The sequence below is a fragment of the Danaus plexippus genome, assembly GCF_018135715.1.
Source record: "Danaus plexippus chromosome 29 unlocalized genomic scaffold, MEX_DaPlex mxdp_37, whole genome shotgun sequence".
NCBI classification, from domain to species: Eukaryota; Metazoa; Arthropoda; class Insecta; order Lepidoptera; family Nymphalidae; genus Danaus; species Danaus plexippus.
The window spans coordinates 1606634-1627727 of NW_026869858.1; the positions used below are offsets into that span (position 1 = coordinate 1606634).

The 21094-nt window shown below is 37.3% G+C and overlaps 2 long non-coding RNA genes across 2 annotated transcripts; one reads left to right on the forward strand and one right to left on the reverse strand.

Annotated features, from left to right (window-relative positions):
- Window positions 1-224: 224 nt before the first annotated feature.
- Window positions 225-3602, reverse strand: LOC133320561 (uncharacterized). The gene is made up of 4 exons (XR_009753816.1): window positions 3376-3602; window positions 2532-2588; window positions 1651-1839; window positions 225-1522 (listed from the first exon to the last, which is right to left on the reverse strand). It is a non-coding gene; the product is annotated as an uncharacterized LOC133320561 (long non-coding RNA).
- A 1007-nt stretch (window positions 3603-4609) lies between these two features.
- Window positions 4610-7398, forward strand: LOC133320565 (uncharacterized). Its single transcript, XR_009753819.1, has 4 exons — window positions 4610-4873; window positions 4959-5301; window positions 5631-5715; window positions 7253-7398. It is a non-coding gene; the product is annotated as an uncharacterized LOC133320565 (long non-coding RNA).
- Window positions 7399-21094: the final 13696 nt, after the last annotated feature.

Here is a 21094-nt window from a genome sequence, read left to right on the forward strand (position 1 = left end):
GATAATCTGATACTCCCAATGAGATTTTAGGTAAATAAAATAATAGTTTTTTAAGTAAATTACATTTGTATAATACAATGAAATTAAAAGTAATAAACACAAAAAAGATAATCATGGTTCATTTTATTACTATTTACAACATTTCTAAAAATTCGCTTAATATTAAACACAAAATTATAAATTCATGTAACATTAATGACAATAAGTGAACTTCATTTTTTGCAGCAACTGTAGTCCACAGGACTCCAGAGACTCAACCCGGGAGACGCCGGTCATCTGGTTGAATCTCGTCCGGTTCATGTGGCTTCCCTTCAAAACCAGACTAGGTAACAACTCGAACAAGGGTTTGCTCTGACCCAGGAGCGATTTCCCACACACGCCGCGCTATTTATTGATTATAGCTTACATAACATATGTAAATTTTTAATAGTAGAAATAAATATGTAAAACGGCTGTAATGTATAAAATATTTAAGTGAAAAAGTGAGATGAGTAAGAAGCGAATGTTATATTAGTAATAAATATGATTGTAGGTTTGCAAAAGTACACAGAAAACAGATAAGAAAGATAGATGTGAAATAAGAACAGTATCTTTATATACTATGTATCATTATAGTATGTTTATACTGACGGTTTTAAAAATTTAATACCATTAAAAAGAGCTTTAAAGGAGAAAAATTCGAGGAAAAATAAATAAATAAATAAATAAGTATACTTTCATATCACCTACTATCCTAAGCAATTTTCGCACTGTCACCTTGTCACATTGAGCATCCTGAGCCAGTCTTCCGGCATTATTTCCAAGTCTACACACAAGACGCCGGCCGCATCTCATACCTAACGGTCTTAAAAGTATTTTTATAAGGCAGGAGTGTTTCTTGTAACACCCGTGAAGCACCATCGAAAGGACCGAACTTTTATCTTCGCATCACGACCTTTGTTCCTGCAGGCTGGACTAGCTTTTCAGACGTAGGCTAGAGCTGGGAGCCGTCCACGATTTCGCTAGGTCCCAACCGAAGAATATTGCTAGGCTTAGCGTTTTCCGTAGAATTCACCCATCGAGACTGCTGCGGCTGATCTCGCCCCGTAGTCAACACCTGGCTCAACAAGTGCAGTGAGGTCGCAACACCGCGTAGGGGAATCAGGGACAACTTTACAACAGACACGCCTTAATATAAAGTTAATGAAACATAATAAAATTCATTCCTTTCGCTGAAATCAAATTTACAATAATATATAAAGAAATGAAAAAACTTTAATTATTTTGCAATAAACATAACAACTTAAGCGACCATATTGACCTTTTAAAGTTGAGTAGTAAATTTAACATTCTCTCAAATTTTACATGTACAGATTACGAAACGCAGGAAAAATAGTGACACACTGAACATTCTTTAATATTACTTTTAGAATATCTTTTTTAATACTTAATAATAAACACCACGTCTCCGTGGGCAACGAATCTTATTGTTAGATACACTAGCAATACAAAATCATGGCAACGATGAGTGGCCGCATTCTTTCTGAAATACAAAAGAAGCACTTTAAGATACGCATTTTGTTAAATGTTTCGTGAGGTGGATAATATTAGTTACATTTTAATCAACAGATACTTAACGTTTGGATTAGCTCTCAAATAAACTATTTTTACCTGTTCTTCAATCTTTCCACTGGTACTATGCTCCTGTTGTGTACAAAGCAAATAATTCAAAGCTTGTATCCTATATCATTTGAAATTTTCATAAAATTTATTGACGCCCAAGAAACAAGTAGTCTGCTCGATGATGGGACGACCAGCTCTTGAGGCTCTTCAACCTCCTGGACGTCAGAATTGATTTCACTGAAGAAACAAATGAGTTTATAATAATATAGACTGGCAACGAATATTCGGTTACTATTCGGTATTCGGCCTATTCGGCTGCTTTTGTTATATTCAGCCAAATACTGGATACTTAAGTCATATATCTGGTTGAAGGGAGATATTTTTTTAAATAAAAAAATAAACCGTTTCATTACGTATATATTCATCTCTACATTACTTTTATAATCATCGGTACACAACGAGGAATAAACCATCCCAGCTTTAGAAAAAAGACTCGCTAAGGGTCTGGCGTAAGCACATTAAAGCAAAAGAGCGCGAAACAAACAGGCCGGTACAAATTATGGCGCTGAAATCTGGGCGAATACTTTTGACTATTCTTCGGCTATTTAGGGGGCTCGACGAATATTCGTTATACAGCCGAATAGACTATTCGTTGCAAGCTTAACTTAGATGTGTGTTCTAGCCAACAGCTAGCGACATCTATCCGCTGTTATGTGTTACTTTAAACAATATACAACTGATATGAGATGTGCCACGGTAAATATATTTTGAATAAAGAATTTTAAATAAACAACAACTAATTTGTTTACTACTAACTACCTAATTTCATTTTGCACATGTGTATCATAAGTAGAAAAACAAAAGTTTGTAGAAGTCAAGAAACATTCAATAAAAAAATCAAATACAAGATTACAATAAGAAAACCTTACCTCAGAACTCCATAGATGGCGTTGAAAATATTTTTTTTCAAAATTCGTGACCATCACCTGTTGAAATAAAAAAGCATTTGTTTGAAATAATTTAAAAAAAAAGCTTAAAATGAGGAAAATGTAAAAAAATAAAAAACGTCTAGTTGAGTACAAAATGTATTTCTTTAGATTCTCAGTCAAAAAAAAATTACTTTATAAGTATATAAAATATATTTCTGTTATAAGAACAGGTATATTCATCACATGGAATGAAATAAAATGAGTAATAAATGTCTAATGATGTTTTTAATTTTAACTACGTGTCTGTTTCAAAGCTTGTTTTGTCTCTTATGAGGGTTTAAAGTATATTTTACTTCCTGCGAGTATAACTTCATATGTCCTTAATACAATATAACCTAAAAAAAATATTAAATGATAGTTACGTAAAGAAAGACGCAAATAAATGATGACAATATTATTAACTATAATAAATTACAGAAATCCAGACCAGATATAATGATTTGATTAATATCAAACTACCCACCATAATATATTATACAGCTAAGAAACGAACGCCGCCCGACTGATTTAACATTGAAGACGGGCGATAAGAAAATAATATCAACCAAAAATTACTAAATTACAGCTCAGAATTTAACTTCTTTATGTTAAATTGATGTAAAGTCGTCATTACTGAAGGGCATCGCAACAAATAGTTTTCTTTTGAAAGCAATAACATGTTCACGATTATTAAATAACGTAATAATTAATCTACCATTTGATAGTAGTTAATTTAAAGTTAATTTAAAGATTACATTATATATAATGATCCCCTAATGTAATACTCAGTCACGTACGTACTCACCAGCTCTTTAGAAGATTTAAAATGTGTCCATTTATATTTACAGATCTAAATTATTCGTAAAGTACTTTTATCACTACGGTGAAATAAAATTTAGCGTGTATTATAAATTACTGTTATTGGAAAAGCTAAGCAAACACAAATAACTACGTTATTAAGAATATTAGTAAAGATTTTTTCCGATTTGCAACTCGTCACGTTTAACAACGACAATGTCGACGAGCTAATGTTGTAATCGAGATTACGTCTTGACCTTGGAAATGTCATAGAGAATATTAATTTATGAAATTGAGAAAAAATAATTTTAAAACATAATTTTTTAAATATAAGTAATTGTTTCGAAAATTGTAATATTTATTTATCCGCGTGCAGTATTGAGGGATTTTGATTTTTAATATCAAACAGCAGACACAAAGAATGTCTTATCTTTAACAATAATTTATTACCAGAAAAGCTTTAAGAAGAAGAAGAAAAATGAAATTGTTTTAGAATGTGTGGAGAAACTAGGAAGTATATAATCTTATTTGATATAACAATATACATAAATAAAAACGTCGTACGCATTCATATACTTCTGTGGGTAAATAAGTAATTGGTTCACATACAGGAAATTGTGATTTTTTTTTTAAATCATTTGCATAGAGACTGGAGCCGGAAGAGGTACTTCAGGAATATCATTTACTAAAACAAAAAACAGCTTTAGAGAACAAACATATGCAACCATGTATACAAATCCGTTATTGTATTTGTGTATTTGTGTCCTCTGCTATTCACACTCGTCACATTTTAAAGTCTATACCCAGCCAATAATTGATTTAAGTTTAAATTTCATAATTTAATCAATTTAAAATAAATTTACAGAATGTCGAAAAAAAAAATTAATAAATTTCTTCGATTTAGATTAAAGTCAAGATCGAGACTAAAAATAAAATAAACAATATAAGGAGCGGTTATTTAAATACAGGTATTGATATAAAAATAAACTATAATTCTTTAATAAAAACATGCTACCAGAACTATAAGACATCGTCCAATTTTGTGAAGACGTATAGAATTTTTTATTTAGTTGTTCACAGGCTTTTAATTTTATATTTATAACTATTAGGATATTGAGGTAATTTGGAATAATGGTAATTAATATTCACTTGGTAGCCATCGGGAGCAATTTCTCGGAATCCGTTGCAGTAGAAAAAACAAGTTTACCATAATCTATTTCAACTTTAAATATTGCTCAGTCATGAGATCGTTACTTTTCATTCTGATTCAACGAAAGGAGCCGTTGAGACCTAGCTGATTCATATTAGAAACTTCTAGTTAACTCTGCTTGAATATCTGTGCTTTTGCTTCTGTATTTATTACGGGCCGTGGATTATTGTTTAACTAGATTATTGCTTCTTTTCTTAATTACTAAATATTAACTATCGCCGATTTCATTTTGCACGGGTTTAATGACGGATTAATTTTTTTGCGATGTAGGTACCTACACGTGTACAACAAGAAGGTGAGAATTATAAAAGTATTTTGTATCAAATAACTTTTAACAATCCTTTTTCTTGGATATTTACATTGACAATTTATTATTTCAGATCCATTGCATTTCCTGCTTCTGGATAAGAAAGTGAAAAAGAGTGACGTGGCGTTATTGATTTAAAGGATCTGTTTAAGTGTACTAAAGAATTGAAACAGCCTGAACACACTGAGCTGGTTAATAGAAGCAGCTCAGTGATACTCAGAAACACAAATTACTTCAGAGAAGCAAGCAAAAATTTTATGTTGCTTGACCGCTTGCTTGCTTGTACCATTTCCTCTGGCTCCATCCTCTGCTAAATGTACCTCGCTTCCATACAGCTGTTGCTTTGAGCTTGAGAAAACATTCTTGTATTATAACATGAAGAAAATGGTTACCAAGGATTAATATTTTTAAAAAAGGTGAGCTACTTTGTCTATCATATCATCTCAATCTATCTCAGAATTTGATAAATTATTGAATTAAATTGCTCTCATGTAAAATTCTTCTTCACAAAACAATATAAAGAAATGGGAGTCTGTTTGTATAATCAAAACAAATGCTTTTTATTTATGTGGATGTGTTAACGCACAATATAGTTAAGTAAGTTTGTCATGTTTTCTGTGTTTCTCTGTTCTGCTTAACCGTTGTACCGGATGGACTGATTTTGATGAGATTAATATATTATGATAAATGTTACAATCAATATTTTGCATCCTCCATGTGTTATATGTATTTTTCTTTATTACAGATGGCGTTGAAGAGCTGCCTCAGAGATTTTCAAATTCACTGAGATGATGAGATGAGATTTTCAAGACACTGAGGAGTTGTCACAGGTTGGTAAAATTAATTTATGTTGGTCTGTTACTATCACAAGTGTACTTACATATAGAAAGAATAAGGTAAGTGTGAACATCAGCACTAAGGATACTTCATTGTCTCCGGTCCGTTGATTCAGAGAATTGATATGTCATATAAGAAATTTTATATTGAACTCAAAGATCACCAGCAGGTTATAAAATATATTTCAGAGATACGAGTTGCTCATGTCGTGTGTGTATAGTTTACAGCAACACATATTGATATTGGTTAATAAGTAATTGTTAATTTTGTCTTCTGATTGTGAAAGGTCTTAGAATTATGAAAGAAAAGATTAAATTAAATGAGTGATTATTTGATAATTTAATGTGTGACATAAAACATTTATATTGATGTCATGTCAATCAACAGTCAGCGCCATCTATCGCGTGTGTCGCGTTACTACACACAATACAACTGTTATGAAGTGTTCCCGGGAACTACACGGACTGAAGGATACATTATCCTACTAGTATAATAAATGCAATTTTTTCGAGTAACGATGTATGGATGTATGTTTGATCCTCTTTCACGAAAAAAACTATTAAACATGTTTGAATCACACTACAGTATACTACAGTATGTCAGGCCGCACACGAGAATAACATCAGCCTACAATCCATAAAGGTTTTGTGTAGTGCGTCAGACTATTATGATATTTATATCAAATAATTTCCGAAAAATAACTATCTTGTTATAGTCCGCGAGGTTTCAGCTGAGCTTTGCTTTGTGTGAGTGAAAGTAGAGTTGGACAAAAAACATTTAGGGCGCATTTTCATTAGTCGATAAGGCCCGCATTCGGGGTGCGGGAGATTTCTGTAACGCATGCCATAGGGCCCGCAAAGAGTTTATCGTTTTCACTGGTCCTCAGAGCCCGCATACGGGGTGCGGGTGATTTCTATAACGCATGCGAATTCCGGAATGCGGATATCACCCGCACACGTTTAATCGACCGAGTTATCGACCAGTGGATTTCATTGGTTGTTAGCTCGCATGCGGGTACTCCCCGCAATCGGGCTAACTACCGACTTATCGACCAATGAAAATGCGCCTTTAGAATATTTTTTTTTTAATAAGATACATAACACAAGTGGGAGAGCTATTCTAGATTTAAAATAAAATAAGCAAAGCTTGTTAAAGGCCAGGTGTTAATATTGTGTGAAGAAAAATAGACTAATTTATGAGTTCAAAATGTAAAAAAAAATATAACGTCACTCTGCTACCAGTACTAAGGGTGGAGTGCGGAAGGTGCGCAGCGGAGTTAAAGCAGTATAGTATAAACACAAATTTGACATCACCGTACACTATCTGTGTGCACTCACACAAATACAAAGCTCAGCTTACGCCTCACGCACTATACTGTTAACTATCGTACACTAAACTAAACCGTTGGAGTTAGACAGAAATGAATTGTTTGTCCTTAATAGTTCTAAATAAATGTCCGCGACGGTATATTTCTTTTATGTGGAAGCCACTACGACCAAAACAGTCACCCATAAATATAATTTTATTCAGGCAATTTTAGATAATCAAGAACAGAAAGACGACCAAATTAACAAAAACATATGCAATGATAACATCGTATGGAAAGAGCTTACATTAAATGTGAACGACACATCCTGCATACTCATGTTGTACGAGAATCCGCTCTAGTGCCGGGAACACGTCACGCAATAATTTAAGTAACACATAATTGAAAGATAATATCTAATTATTATTTGTGTTGCCTCTCTTTATCTTTATAAAGTATAAGCGCTTGTTGCTAGTGATCAGTTGTTGTTTGGATTATTTGGACTGTTCTGGGGTCAGCTATTTTAGTGATTTTTATAATTGATTTAGTTTTGTTTTAATATACATCATTAAGCTCGCGCATATCAAATCTGGCTATGTAACTCCGTCCTGCAATTTAGCACACAACGTCGTCAGTGTTTTAAAGTTTTGCTGGTGAGGTAGGAAGGAGGACGATAGTGCATTTTTTATGGAATGCTATTTCTCGCTTCCAGGGACCTCAGTATTGCAGGAAGCATTAGTCGACCCTCCTGCCCCCGGGGACTATCAGGATCAGCCCATGAGCTGACGGAGGCCGCAGCAGCCAGCGTCCAGTCCAGAAGAGTAACATACCTCATGTGGCAAAATCAGACAGGCCTTTCATCCATGACCCTGTAAACGTTGTTAGCTTTACCTGCGCCTTTAGTCTACACTAAATTATAATAACAATTTACTCTGCTAACGTTTTGTTAGATGATGAAGATCGATTTGACATCAAATCAACCCCAACATATCAGAATGTTTGCTCTTGGTATTTGTGGAAATTAATTCCCGATGATATTATTGTTGAATCAAGCGTTTTTCCTTGGTAACTGTACTTCTTAACGGATTGTTGGACAGAAATAGTTTTAATCTTTATTATGTGATCGGACAGACTTGTTAGACTGATTCGTAGAACATTGAATACTTATTCTTTTTTTTAAAATCAAAGATGGTTGAGCAGACGGTCTACTTGATGGAAGGTAGTCACCGTCGCCCATGGACATCTGCAACATAAGGGATGTTGCGGATGCGTCGCCGAACTTGATGGGGAGAGAGAGGAGCAAAGGAAGGGACAAATGAAAGGGCAACCGTCTCTGTCACTCATCGGATGAATCGCAGCTATTAAAGACTGCTTCACGCTGATCTTCTGTGAGAGGCTAGTACTTTCCCGATCCCCATGATAGAGGTAATAAGCGCCTTTATGTTGTCAAGTTACTACAAACTTGACCACCATAAGGCTCTTCTCACCTATAATTCTGATGCGTTTAAATAACGAAATAATATTGTAAACAAATTTTTGGAAATGTTAGTTAGTGTGGTGGCAAGTGTGAAATCCTGTTATAAATTCGAATGATCCTCCAGATTTAGTCCTTATCCCTTCGTCGACATATGACTGTAGTACGTATTGCATTCCGTGAAGTTCGGCAACTATATCGGCATAATCATTTTCAAAATCTTCTTTAATCAATGTTCTGTAAATGACACTTTGGAAGTCTCGGAAAAGGGTGAGACACATCTATTTCCGCTAGCGGTCTCTTGAAACGGTCTTTAGAAGAGCTAGGATTACTAAGTGAGACTGAAGTTTGTTCATAGAGTTTTTATTCCAAAAGTTTTTAATTCACTCAACGCAGACATCCGTTCACTCCGACGACCGCAGCGCAAGGATATAGATAGGGACAGCGGGAATCTCGAATCTATTCATGCGCTACACTAATTAGGTGACCAGGCATTTGGCTACTTTCGCCGACCAGCCATCGACCAACCGAAAAGTGATTGGCGCCATCATAACAGGAGACACCTTCAAATCCCTATCTCCTTTGGCGTTATGACGAGGTGGCCTGACATTATGCAGGTTGGTGTCAGATGTGGTACGCAAGATGTTATTATAGGGATGCTTTGCTTACGCCCTAAGATCACTCAGTACGTTAGCTAAGGTTTCGCACCACGAGGGTCCTGCAGCAACCCTAGTCCACAGGACCCCAGAGGCTCAACACGGAGTCGCCGAAGAGACGGCGGTCATTTGGTTGAACCTTGTCCAATTCATGTGGCTTCCCCTTAGTACAAGGCATGGAATCAGTTCGAACACCGGATTTGCCAAACCCAGGAGCGATTCCATCTCCCTTGCGGAAGCACCGCTCCATACACCTCGCCAGGAGAGGGTACATGAGGTCGAGCGAACACACAATGGGCTTGATAGTCCTAGTCTACCTGCAACCAACTCGACTAGCTCCTCGTGGCTTCCGTATTTGCTACGTTTAGCCCGGTGAGCATCATCGAGCGGTCGCTGTCCGGAGACTATTTGTGCGTCAACTATGACCCCGACGCCATCTCTACAGGCAATGATGTCGGGTTTGCGACGACCAGCGGAGGTTCTGAACTCCGGCTCCGTGTAGACGGTCCACCCTTTTCGGGCCATCGACTCTGCGACGGCCCTGACGACACAGTTATGGCGTTCAATGCGTCCGCCGTGCGTTCTAAAGCACTGCTGGATTGTGTGAGCCGTCGTCTCCCTAACCACGCTTCCAGCCGGGCAGTTCAATTCCGACTCACGACCACTCCGACGTCCTCTCGTTACCCGGACTCGGGAAGGGAGGGCGTTTATGTGGCAGTGCACGAACTGCACGAAGTCGCGTCCGCTTAACTGCCCGCTTCGCTCCCTCAACCACTTGGTGGAAGAGGGATTCCGGAATGACTCGCGAAGTTCGAAGCCATCCGTCGACGCGTGCAGTGCCTCCCGCCAATACTGCGTCGCAGCTCTAACCTTATCGGTTTCGCTTTGGTGATGTCTATTGGTGAACTTTCCCAACGACTTATTTGCCCAGCTCAACTTTTTCCGTATCCTTTCGGATCTAGCGGCGGCCCTGGCAGCAGGCCATCCCGACGAGACCAGAGCACCGAACCTTCGTATCACGAGGTCCGGAACAACTGTCCGAAGGGACGGAATCCCCGGGCCTCCGACCTTGGTTTCAGCGTGGAAATAAGCTTTAGGGATGTCACCCGGCAGCCTAAGCCATCGCCTCACTGCACCCCGGATTTGCACATCGAGCATTCTGAGTCTATCATCCGATATCGTTCCTAGCACGAGACCGTGTAGGAATTTAGGGATGAGGTGGGTCCTCACAATTTCGAGCCTCTGCTGAGGCTTGAGGGGCGCCTTCGAGATGTTGTCGAGGACACGTCCCACCTGATGCTCAATGTTCGCCGATCCGGACGTCTCGAAATCCACTCCCAGGTAGCGCCAACGTTCGACACAAGACACCTGCCGGAGCTTGTACCTACCGACCTTGAAGGTCTTCTCGGTAAGGTAATGGTGTTTCTTGCGATGCCCGTCGGGCACCATCGAGAGAACGGAGCTCTTACCCAGATTGATCCGGAGACCCATCATTTCGCCGACCCTGAAAACCGCGTCAATAGATTCCTGCATCCCCACCTTTGATCCTGCAAGCAGGACTAGGTTATCGGCATAGGCTAGAGCTGAGATCACCTCGTTTTCCAGCCTGTAGCCGACTCCCTTTGGAAGGGACGCTAGAACAACATCCATGACCAGGTTGAACAGTATAGGCGACAACGGGTCCCCTTGGCGGACACCTTTTGCCACTTTTACAGGTAAGCCGCTCTTACCTTTTACAACGATTGTGGTCGTTGCTTTCTGGTAAAGAGATGCTATATATTCACAGAATGCCTCAGGCAGCCCTCTAGCTCCAAGAATCTTCACCAGCGCCTCGTGAGACACTGTGTCGAATGCTTGGAAGAAATCGAGAACCGCCACATGGCATTCGCGCAACTTTTTCCTGCTATCTCCTAACACCGCATCCAGCACGGTCGTATTTTCCAACGTTCCGTCGGAGTTAATGAAGCCGCGCTGGCGGATGTCAGGTGGACAACAAGCAAGTAGTCTATGTGCGAGGATGCCGTGCATGTGCCTCAGGGGCACAGACGCGATTGTAATCGGTCTGTACTCCGCTGGGTTTGCTGGGGCATCCTTTTTCGGTACAAAGACCGTCCTGCATTGTTGCAGTGCCTCAGGTACGCCATGTATCAACCATTCGTTGAAGAGTTCCGCCTTGACGGACGCAGGAACTGCACACCAGTCTTCCGAACGGATACCGTCCGGGCCTGGCGCCGTTTGTCCTTTGGGCTTATGCAAATTCACCTCCTCAGAGGTGAAAGGCACCCACAGTCCGGTGAAGTTACGAGGGCCCCCGTACTGCTCTGATCGCTCGAGAGCGCGTAGAGCTTCCGGTGTAGGCCCCGGGGCGTCCGACGGTGCCTCGAGAATAGGGCGCCAAAAGGTTTCCAACTCCTCGAGATCGTGGGACACTACCCGGCACTCGCCTCCTATCACCTCATCTGCTGCCCGTTTGGGACATTTTCTGAACAGTTACTGTATCCTAGCGTATTCTCTTCGACGGAGTAATTGCTTTGAAACAGGTGCAATATCGTCAAGTCCGTTATTCGATTTTCGATGCCGCCTCGGAATCCTTCTCCTCGGCCCGTCGCAGCACACTCGAGCTTTGGCCCTCTGCAAGAGTTCCGAAAGCACTCGTGCCGCGTCTGAGCTGATTCGAGTATGGATCCGGGATGGTACATCAACCGGAGTAGCGACTTCAGGGCTTCCCAGTGTCACAACCGGTGGCTGCGCGTCCAGATTCGGGTTGGTTCTCGAACCCCTTCTCTCGTAAGGGACGAGCTCCTGTAGTGTGCTTTCCACGAGGATGGTTTGCACCAACCTCTTGTATCTTACACTCCGTCGCTGACCCTTAATCGCCTCCAGCGTCCTATGGAGCTGCGGCAGTTTGGCGAGAAGGTTTACGTTCGTAAACTTTCCTTCCTCTTTTGTCAGCTGCGCCTCGGTACGTGCCAACAGGAGAAGCTCTTCTTCACTCCACCTGCGCTTCACCATATTAGGAGCGGCATCGATATTTGCCTCAACGGGATGGGCCTTCCGTTTATGGATGCCCAATCCCGCTTTTGATCTAAAGGATCCACCACACGAGGGATATAACCATCCAGTAGACCCCCAGCGCTCCTGCCGGGGACTCCGGGTTCTGCTCCTGAGGAGGAAATGACCATGCTCCCCGACTCCCGTGGAAGGTCGGGGTGGCCCAAAATATTTATATTTAGTTCCATTGCAAGTTCCTTTTTTCTATGTGGAAGAGCCGCAAACCCCACCACAAGGTTCGCTCACGATTTCGCAAGGTCCCAACCGAACAAAATCGCTAGGCTTTTCGGATTCCGTAGAATCCACCCATCGGGACTGCTGCGGGAATCTTACCCCATAGCCAACAACCGGATCACGCTCTCAACAGGTGAAGAGAGCGTCGTACCGCCCCGCAGGGGAACCAGGTACAAGCCTGAATATACTCTGCATCACCACCATCGAGACTAGCTCTTAGCGGCGGCGTAGATCGTAATGGAAAAGTGCTAGTGGCCTCGTCGTTATTTCAAAGAATATGCACCTACGAGGCTGTTAGGGGCTGCTTATTTTAGGTGCTTTCCCCCTCACGTCTGTATGAGCAGCGGCGCCAAGAGCAGGCCGTGGGTAGGAGTTCTTGGTTACGCTCCATGGACAGGTTCACACACCACTCTTCCCCATTGCAGACGAAAGTTTGTTTATGCTATTACCATGCTAGGCGGCGGATTTCGAAATACGCACAAAATGAGGTTCTGTCAAAGGCTTACGAACATCTTTAGGCATTTATTGATTTTATATATTTTTTACATGCTCACTGAGGGGCGTGGTCTTTAATTCTTAGGTTGGTTTTAATCTATTGATAATATTCTATTGGATTACTAAGTGTGTTATATTTATTTGTTCTTCATCTGTACGAGTACGTTACCCTTTATACTTTAAACTAATTAAATCTATTGTTCAACTTCATTTCTCTATATTCTACAGAGCCTCTAACAAACTCACTATGATATACTCGCACGACACTAAAAGTAGAAATCGAACGGTGAGTGAAAAATCATTTCATGAAAAAGGTATGAGAAGGCACTTACATAGGTCTGTAGGAGAATTGTATCTTTTAAATCATGTACATGTATTTATTTAGTTAATGTATAGAGATGTATTGACTGATTTGTAATAAAAGGCAAGGATAGTAGTTTGAAACTAGCTTTATTTTTTTTACACAGCATGAACTAGATTGCGCTATTTGTATGTAGCATTTTTAGTTTTACTTACAATAAAGCAACAATTACCCTAAACATTTATCCCAATTATGTGAATTAAACTAGATATGACAATTTATATTTATTATACTTATAAAATATATACACTGGTTCTAAAACAAAAAATATGAATGTATGAGGATTCGCCGATGACTTCATTAATAGCACGGGAACTAGCAACGTTTGAAAAGTAAGATTTTAGTTTAGCTGATTTTGTGATATCCTTGTGATATCTTGGTTTTTCGGTTTGTCTGGTTGGCGGTAGGGGCTGGATTTTGAAAACATTTAAACAGGCGTAATTTTAAATTTTTTGTTTTTGGATAAGTCTACCTGACATATCTTTTTAATTTTCAGACATATTTGACAATGCCAATTATGTGCCATACGCGATTTCTTTTATTTTTCTCTTTTATTAAAAGTTTAAAGTATTGTACAATATCTGATTTTAATATGTGATTGAAAGATTTAAAAAAAAACTTAAAATTCAATACCCAGACATTAATTCGATCGTTAAGCCTTCAAAATTAAATGAAAAAGTCATAAAGTTATTGCAGTATGGTGCTAGTAGCCCACAGAGAGACGGAGAATGAGACAGAACCATTACAAAAAGAATTACTTGTCATTGTACATATAATATAATAATCATAGTTTAATAATCATCAGCACAAAGCTGAGGAAAAAAGATCATCCATTAATAATAATAATAATAACAATAATAATAACAATAAGCCCCTAAATCTAATCATTCGTCAAAATCGACGATCCGATTCACGGTTACTGGCGCGGCTAGCATGGCTCTGGGAACCCATTCAATATGGCGACTCGTTCGAAAAGAAAAAATATAGCACCGCTGACACCCGGAGCTGACACTGGGTGCCACAGCATAAGAACCATCAGAACGAGTTGAACACGGGCTCGCACCCACAAAGATACTACAGCTGAAATTAGCAATACATCAGACACACAAATAGAACCACATAGCCCAAGCACACTCATGCCTTTTTCAACTGAACTCATTTCATCACAACTCATACCTTTTTTAACTGAAACCACTAGCCGATCTACACTTTCACACATGCCGGCCTTGAATGTTGCGGAGGGGCATATACCTTATTGCCTACGTCCACAAAAGCTGGCAAACCAAGAGTGCGCATAAGGTGGACAAAAGAGTAAACTTGTTTATTATGAGAACATACTTTCACATAACCAAATTAGAGACAGGTATGACCACATACAGGAAATAGTTGCAAAATCGTTTCTCACAACAATACCCTACATAATGAGATCTAGACCCTATAATTAATGTTACTGAACAAAGGGTTCCCGATCAAAGAAGAATAATTATACGCAATCAACTACTATCAGAAGCTGAACTGAACCGATTGAAGGAAGATGTACAACTAGAATTAGAAAATACAGCCAACATATTAGGCGCTTTTAGCACAATATTTAATCGAATCCAACACGCTACGCAACAAGTCACTGAATCACAACTACAAGACACTTGTACACTTTTAAACACCCCCAGTCAAACATCGCCACTCAAACAAAAACTATCACATTAACAGTAAAATGATATTGAAATTTTGATGAAGAGGAACACTATAACAGAAACATCTGCAAGAAAAGAAAAAAGAGAAATATAAGATAAAATTAATATGTTCCTTAAAATGTTTTTTCGGGATGCCCACCCACCCAACTGCGCGATCTAGGTTACCAAAATTAAAATACAGTATTAAACTCGCATATCTTACTTATTTATTTAACTAAAACATACTGAATCGATTTCTCTCGGATCATTCATAAATTACAGACACACATACTTACATATCGTACAGCGTCAGTTGCAGTCGAAGAGTTTCGCTAGAAAATAGGAAACAACGTAGGTAACAGGCGTACTGCGCATAAAAAGCCATTGTGGCAAATAAAACTAGAAATAGACGTTGAAAAACTTAGAGTAGACTGTGGCAGACTTGCGCTATATATTAAAAACAATAGATCAGCAGTGATGTATAGATACCCTATACAAAGTATCTGAATACAAGATGCAAGATACTTGAAAAAAAAGCATTTCAGATACCAGACACAAATAATTTTCTAAGAAGGCATCTGAAATACTAGATACAAAATACCTACCTTTCAAATACTTTTTCAAGATATAATACTTTTGTAGAAAACAACATTTAATTAAACTGCCAAGGTTATTAATTCAAAAAATAATTTTTCTATAATATAGGAAGTTTTAAACTTTATTTTTTGCTCGAGATTTTAGTATTAGTGATTCTTCAAACATATTGTAGCTCATTTTCCTTCTATGAGGCCTCATGACCATGCTCCCAAAGGAAAAGAGTCTCCACAGGGGCAGAGCTGGGCAAACAGGTGTTATATTTTAAGAATATTTTTTAAATTGTAGGATAAGCATTTATGCTCTTAAAATTTGCATCTTTATTGTTCAGGTACTGGAGTGTCTCTAAAGCACTGGCACTGCTTATGTTTTCACTACTAGCAAAAGAGAAATTAGAGTCCTCTCGAAACATATAATAAGATTCATCTTTTGTTTTTATTTTTTTATATCACCGTCAATCTTGTTTAAAGCCAGTTATGTAGTTTTTAAATAATAAAATCCGCGTAGTAAATCCGAATAACACTAGTTTCATTTAAATGAATACTCGCGAAAATCTTAGATCTCATTATTTGTTTAAAGGCTCTGATTTTTGTTTTTCAGATCGATTTATCTTTTTAGTTTCGGACAGGACAAGGTCTTTTACATATTCCTTTCGTGCTTTTGATACCCATTTCAGTTTAAACATTGGATGCAACACTGAGGCTAATATAGCATCGTTTGCTGCTGGTTCCAACTGTGAAAACTGTTTAAACCGTCTATCTACTTTTTCTTCTATTACATGATACATCTAGCAGAGGGCTGCAGTATTTCAGATTTTCCATTCTCAGGCTTTTCATAATATGTTGGATTCTGTATAATTCCAAAAGCAAACAGCCCTAATAAGTATCTTTTGCCCCTTGCAGGCTTTGAATAGCTTCTGCTATTGGCTTTGAACAGTCCACATATTCACTTAAAAAGTGAATTTTATTTTCTTAAAGTGGTGGTAACTTTAACTTTTTCATGGCTTCACTAAGATGGTTCTGCACGGCTGATAGATTTTGTGTTGAATTAAACTAGGAGTTCCGTCGAGACGCTTGAAACTATAATACACGAATATGTCTTTTTCGCTTAATTCGCCAAGTTTAAAACTTTAAAACATGAATCGGGAACGACTTAAACAATTTACACATAACAAAAGTAAAGTATGACTCGAAAAAATTTCAAAGTCCTTTTATTACACGAACCGGGAGGGTGTTACACAAAAATCTTTAATAATTTCCGTATTTCGAAGAAATCGATCACACCAACAGCATATCATCCACGTATACAATCAATATGAAACTTATTCGTAAGCGGAACTTTCATTTCGAACAAATATTTTTCATATCATATGTGAAGTCGATCGAAAAACGACTAAGTCCCAGACGCTCCGGCGACACGATACGAACCAAACATAATATTATAATATCATCATTCAGACGACCCTATCGACTATATCATATTTATATTGACGATATACGACATCCATATAAAAATTATAAATACCAATGGCATCGTTATAGATGTGAAATAATATTTTTATATCATACACTTGGAAAAATTTCTAAGTCCAGTCATTACACGAACCGGGAGGGTGTTACACAAAAATCTTTAATAATTTCCGTATTTCGAAGAAATCGATCACACCAACAGCATATCATCCACGTATACAATCAATATGAAACTTATTCGTAAGCGGAACTTTCATTTCGAACAAATATTTTTCATATCATATGTGAAGTCGATCGAAAAACGACTAAGTCCCAGACGCTCCGGCGACACGATACGAACCAAACATAATATTATAATATCATCATTCAGACGACCCTATCGACTATATCATATTTATATTGACGATATACGACATCCATATTAAAATTATAAATACCAATGGCATCGTTATAGATGTGAAATAATAATTTCATATCATACACTTTGAAAAATTTCTAAGTCCAGTCATTACACGAACCGGGAGGGTGTTACACAAAAATCTTTAATAATTTCCGTATTTCGAAGAAATCGATCACACCAACAGCATATCATCCACGTATACAATCAATATGAAACTTATTCGTAAGCGGAACTTTCATTTCGAACAAATATTTTTCATATCATATGTGAAGTCGATCGAAAAACGACTAAGTCCCAGACGCTCCGGCGACACGATACGAACCAAACATAATATTATAATATCATCATTCAGACGACCCTATCGACTATATCATATTTATATTGACGATATACGACATCCATATTAAAATTATAAATACCAATGGCATCGTTATAGATGTGAAATAATAATTTCATATCATACACTTGGAAAAATTTCTAAGTCCAGTCATTACACGAACCGGGAGGGTGTTACACAAAAATCTTTAATAATTTCCGTATTTCGAAGAAATCGATCACACCAACAGCATATCATCCACGTATACAATCAATATGAAACTTATTCGTAAGCGGAACTTTCATTTCGAACAAATATTTTTCATATCATATGTGAAGTCGATCGAAAAACGACTAAGTCCCAGACGCTCCGGCGACACGATACGAACCAAACATAATATTATAATATCATCATTCAGACGACCCTATCGACTATATCATATTTATATTGACGATATACGACTTCCATATAAAAATTATAAATACCAATGGCATCGTTATAGATGTGAAATAATAATTTTATATCATACACTTTGAAAAATTTCTAAGTCCAGTCATTACACGAACCGGGAGGGTGTTACACAAAAATCTTTAATAATTTCCGTATTTCGAAGAAATCGATCACACCAACAGCATATCATCCACGTATACAATCAATATGAAACTTATTCGTAAGCGGAACTTTCATTTCGAACAAATATTTTTCATATCATATGTGAAGTCGATCGAAAAACGACTAAGTCCCAGACGCTCCGCCGACACGATACGTACCAAACATAATATTATAATATCATCATTCAGATGACCCTATCGACTATATCATATTCATATTGACGATATACGACATCCATATAAAAATTATATATACCAATGGCATCGTTATAGATGTGAAATAATTTTTTTATATCATACACTTGGAAAAATTTCTAAGTCCAGTCATTACACGAACCGGGAGGGTGTTACACAAAAATCTTTAATAATTTCCGTATTTCGAAGAAATCGATCACACCAACAGCATATCATCCATGTATACAATCAATATGAAACTTATTCGTAAGCGGAACTTTCATTTCGAACAAATATTTTTCATATCATATGTGAAGTCGATCGAAAAACGACTAAGTCCCAGACGCTCCGGCGACACGATACGAACCAAACATAATATTATAATATCATCATTCAGACGACCCTATCGACTATATCATATTCATATTGACGATATACGACATCCATATAAAAATTATATATACCAATGGCATCGTTATAGATGTGAAATAATTTTTTTATATCATACACTTTGAAAAATTTCTAAGTCCAGTCATTACACGAACCGGGAGGGTGTTACACAAAAATCTTTAATAATTTCCGTATTTCGAAGAAATCGATCACACCAACAGCATATCATCCACGTATACAATCAATATGAAACTTATTCGTAAGCGGAACTTTCATTTCGAACAAATATTTTTCATATCATATGTGAAGTCGATCGAAAAACGACTAAGTCCCAGACGCTCCGGCGACACGATACGAACCAAACATAATATTATAATATCATCATTCAGACGACCCTATCGACTATATCATATTTATATTGACGATATACGACTTCCATATAAAAATTATAAATACCAATGGCATCGTTATAGATGTGAAATAATAATTTTATATCATACACTTTGAAAAATTTCTAAGTCCAGTCATTACACGAACCGGGAGGGTGTTACACAAAAATCTTTAATAATTTCCGTATTTCGAAGAAATCGATCACACCAACAGCATATCATCCACGTATACAATCAATATGAAACTTATTCGTAAGCGGAACTTTCATTTCGAACAAATATTTTTCATATCATATGTGAAGTCGATCGAAAAACGACTAAGTCCCAGACGCTCCGGCGACACGATACGAACCAAACATAATATTATAATATCATCATTCAGACGACCCTATCGACTATATCATATTTATATTGACGATATACGACTTCCATATAAAAATTATAAATACCAATGGCATCGTTATAGATGTGAAATAATAATTTTATATCATACACTTTGAAAAATTTCTAAGTCCAGTCATTACACGAACCGGGAGGGTGTTACACAAAAATCTTTAATAATTTCCGTATTTCGAAGAAATCGATCACACCAACAGCATATCATCCACGTATACAATCAATATGAAACTTATTCGTAAGCGGAACTTTCATTTCGAACAAATATTTTTCATATCATATGTGAAGTCGATCGAAAAACGACTAAGTCCCAGACGCTCCGCCGACACGATACGTACCAAACATAATATTATAATATCATCATTCAGATGACCCTATCGACTATATCATATTCATATTGACGATATACGACATCCATATAAAAATTATATATACCAATGGCATCGTTATAGATGTGAAATAATTTTTTTATATCATACACTTGGAAAAATTTCTAAGTCCAGTCATTACACGAACCGGGAGGGTGTTACACAAAAATCTTTAATAATTTCCGTATTTCGAAGAAATCGATCACACCAACAGCATATCATCCACGTATACAATCAATATGAAACTTATTCGTAAGCGGAACTTTCATTTCGAACAAATATTTTTCATATCATATGTGAAGTCGATCGAAAAACGACTAAGTCCCTAATGTTTCATACATAGCCATTATAAAATGTAAAAATTTAAAAAAAACTTTTTTATTTCACATGTTCTTTATATTTTATTATTTATAGTATTTTAATTGAACATATAATGCCATTTATATATTAGAAATGTATAAAATACGAACTTTTTAAATTTTTGTAATACACGAACCGGTCTCAGATTTACCGAATGTCAATTTCTGGCCCTCGCATATATAGGAGGTGGCGGCGCGTGTGGTGGGTCCGCGTCGTCACGTTGCGTACTGTAGGTTGATAGGCGTCGAAGGGAGTTGGTTATATGAAAATATCACATCGTGCAATAGATGTTGATATAAAAATATTATCACATCGTATATTCGATGTTGATAATATAATAATGAAAAATGAAAAAATATCTCATCATTTCTTTGATGTTGATAAAATATGTATGTGAATGATGATAATGAAAAATGAAAAATATCTCGTCATATCTTTGATGTTGATATAATAATGAAAAATGAAAGTATCTCATCATATTTTTGATGTTGATAATATAAATAAGAGACAAAAAAAAAAAAAAATTTTTTTTTTTTTAATTTAAAAATTATTTCGAATGAAATAATTGTACGTACGTGTACGTACGTTTGAATGATGAAAAAGTACGCTTCGAGAAATCCTCCTAATAACCTTCTTCCTTCGACAAAAACTTCTC